The sequence below is a fragment of the Colobus angolensis genome, unplaced genomic scaffold (genome assembly GCF_000951035.1).
Source record: "Colobus angolensis palliatus isolate OR3802 unplaced genomic scaffold, Cang.pa_1.0 Scaffold291, whole genome shotgun sequence".
NCBI classification, from domain to species: domain Eukaryota; kingdom Metazoa; phylum Chordata; class Mammalia; order Primates; family Cercopithecidae; genus Colobus; species Colobus angolensis.
In genome coordinates this window covers 3800946-3804773 of record NW_012116166.1, presented here as the reverse complement: position 1 = coordinate 3804773, position 3828 = coordinate 3800946, and positions in this window count along the sequence as shown.

Sequence of the window (3828 nt, the reverse complement as noted above, 5' to 3'; positions counted from 1 at the left end):
CACCTACACTCTTTTGTTTATTGCAGCACTATTCACAATCGCTAAGATATGGAATTACCTAAATATTAATCGAGAGGTAAATGGATAAAGAAAATGTGGCACATATACACCATGGAATACTATGCAGCCATAAAAAAGGATGAGTTCATGTCCTTTGTAGGGACATGGATGAAGCTGGAAGCCATCATTCTCAGCAAACTAATACAGGAACGGAAAACCAAACACCACATGATCTCATTCATAAGTGGGAGCTGAACAATGAGAACACATGGACACAGGGAGGGGAACATCACACACTGGAGCCTGTCAGGAGGTTGGGGGAAAGGAGAAGGAGAGCATTAGGACAAACACCTAATGCATGCTGGGCTGAGAACCTAGATGATGGGCTGATAGGTGCAGCAAACCACGGTGGCACATACATAACTATGTAACAAACTGGCACGTTCTGCATATGTATTCCTAGAAGTTAAAGTAAAATAAAATTTAAAAAATAAATGAAAAGCCAAGCCAAGAAAAAAAAATGTGACCAGGCTGCCCAGTTTTCTCCAGAATTGCTGTACCAATAGCATTCCCTGAAGCAGTGAATTACAATTGCATATGCCCACACTGCCTTCAACATTTTGCATTCTTCGGCTCAGCAGTTCAGCCAGTCTAATATGTATAAAGTGATATTTATTATTATTTTAATTTGCACTTCTTTGATTAATGTTTGTAAGCATCTCACCAATGTGCTTCTTAGTTTTAAAATTTTCTCTTCTATGAATTACTATTCATATCCTCTGACCAATTTTCCATTAGGTTGACATTTTCTCCTGGTTGAGATGCAGAAATTCCTTACATATTCTAGAAACAGTAATCCCCTGTTGTTTTAGGTTTGGCAAATCTGTTCTCCTGTTCTAGCATTTAGTAACATTGTTCCTGGTTTCTTTGAACAGGTTTTTTTTTTTTTTTTAATTTCAATATAATAAAATTGATCCTTTTGGATGCCTTATAGTTGTTTGTTTTTGAAATTTTATTGAAAAGGTCCTGGCCAACATGATGAAGGAAAAAAATTCAGAATTGTGAGGGAAGAGATAAAATGGGCATATTTGCTAATGATATTATAGAATGACCAAAGAAATACACACACACACACACACACACACACACACACACATTTAGAACTAATAATAGAGTTTAGCTAGATTGCTGGATGCAAGATCAACATACAAAAATCAATAGCACTTCTCTACCCCAGCAATAACCCACTCACAAATAAAACATATAAATGAGCAGTGCTTTTCTACCCGGACGATGTATTTCATAAACTTTTTGTGTTTTATTTACTTGAGGGAATTGGATCTCTGCCGTGGAACATTAGCAGACGCACAGCATCCTATGTGAACACGGCTACAGAGGGTAGAGGAGAGGAGGGGGCCAGGGTGGCCCCCTGAATGGAAGGACCTGGAGGTAAAGGGTCTTGAAAGTGACTCGAGGTCTGCGGGTTCAGCATCGCGGGTAAGCCCCTTGAGGTGAGGAGAGATGTCCATCTTTTTCACCTCTGTATCCCCAGCACCTGGTGTCTGCCACCTAGGGGGTCATCAATATTTATTGACAAATGAATGGTGCAGCCTATTTACTAAGGTCTTAGTGACCGCTTATTTATAGCTTTCAATGAAGTCCCAGGAGAGCTTTCTACGGGTAGAATTGATTTTGACAGATGAACAAGGAAGCAATGCACAATATTTACCATGTTCAGGAATAGGATACAAAAGTGTTCTGCAGGATAAAGACTTTTCTTTTTCCTTCTTTGGCAGAAGATGAGAGGGTGTGTTTTTTTGTTTGTTTGTTTTTTTGTTTTTGTTTTTGTTTTCCAACAGGGCCTCTGTTGCTCAGGCTGGAGTGCAGTGGTGCAGACCACAGCTCACTGCTGCAGCCTCGACCTCCCGAGGCTCAAGCAATCCTCCCACAGCAGTCTCCCGAGTGGCTGGCACAACAGGCACATGCCACCATGCCAGGCTGATTTTTGTATTTTTTGTAGAGACAGGGTCTCTCTATGTTACGCAGGCTGGTCTCAAACTCCTGGGCTCAAGCAATCCTCCTCCTGCCTCAGCCGCCCAAAGTGCAGGGATTACAGGCATGAGCCATAGTACCCAACCAAGGATAAAGACTTTCAATCTTAAGGAGTCTTTGGATACCCCATTTAAGTCATACTTTTTATTGTGATGAAATACACATTGCATAAAATGTACCATTTTAATCACTTTTAAGTGCATTGGGTACATTCACATTGTTGGGCAACCATCATTACTATCCATCTCCAAAATCTTTTCATCTCCTCAAAATGAAACTCTGTACCCATTAAACAGTAACTCCCTGTTTCTCCCTCCTCCAGCCCCTGGCAACCACCATTTTACTGTGTCTCTATGAATTCAGCTGCTGTAGATGCCTCATAGAAGTGGGATCCTACAACATTTGTCCTTTTCTGTCTGGCTTATTTCAATTTATAGAATATCTTCAAGCTTCATCCATATCATAGCATGTGCCAGCATTTCTTGCCACTCTATGGCTGAGTAATATTCCATTACGTCTATACCATATTTTGTTTAGCCATTCATTCATCAATGGACATTAAGGCTGTTTACAACCCCTTGTCGTTGAAGGCATATTTATTGCAAGTGTGATCTGGACTGGATAAGTCACGGGGACGCATAGGAAAGTAAAATACATGAACCTGGTCCTGGGTTTCTCAAGGTCTTTTGTGGGGAGTTACATATCTGAGCAAAGAATCTCAGTGCAACCCAAAAACGAAGGATGTGCACGTGACTGTGGAGAAGGGAGCCACTTACTCTGTGCCCACCGCAGAGGTACTATTGGAACTGGGTCATCTGGCAGACACAGGCCCCTTGGTGCTTTAGGCAGAAGAAACAATATACACAAAGATATCCAGAGATTGTCAGTTGGCTCTATGTAACTAGAACACAGGTTGTGTGGTCAGAGTGGGGTGCAGGTTGGAGGAACCAACGGTGGGTGATCAACCAGAAAAAATGGATTGGAGTCAACATTTGAAGGATTCTTTCTTAAGACAACAAAATTGCTTGCAACCTAACACAAATACATACTTTTTTCTCCTTTTTACACAAAAGGCATCTCAATGTACGTGCCGTTTGACACCTTGCTTTTGTTTATTTGTTTTAACTTCATGCTGTATTGTGGCAGTCTTTCCATACCCATATATAGAAAGTGTCCTCATGTTTTTAATAGTTTTATGGTGTTATAGTGTATGGATGTACCATAATTTATTTAACCAGTTTCCTCTGGATGGACATTTACGTTGTTCAGCATTTCTGCTTTTACAAGCAATGCTAATGAATAACCTTGCACAGACATCATTTCACACATGTGCAAGTGGAACTGGAGGATAAATTCCCAAATGTATAATTGATGGTTCAAAGGGTATATACATATGTAATTTTGATAGATGGTGCTGATTTGCCCTCCACAGGGGTTACACCAATTCATATTCCCAACAGCAATAGATGATATCTGTTTTCCCATAGTCTCACTAACAGAGTGTTATCAAACTTTTGGATTTTTGCCAGTTCAATAGGTGAAAAATGGCATCTCAAGATAGCTTTAATTTGGGGGATCTCTCATTAGACTGAAGCTAAGACTTTTTTTTTTCTTCTTATGTTTGAATCATTTATATTTCCTTTTCTGTGAATTTTCCTGGCCCACATTTTCAACTTGGTCATTGCCTTTTGTATACATTTCTAGGAAATTTTTATTTATTCGTCTTATTGTATTGAACTTTTGTTGTTCTTTTATATAATCAAGAATTGTTGAATT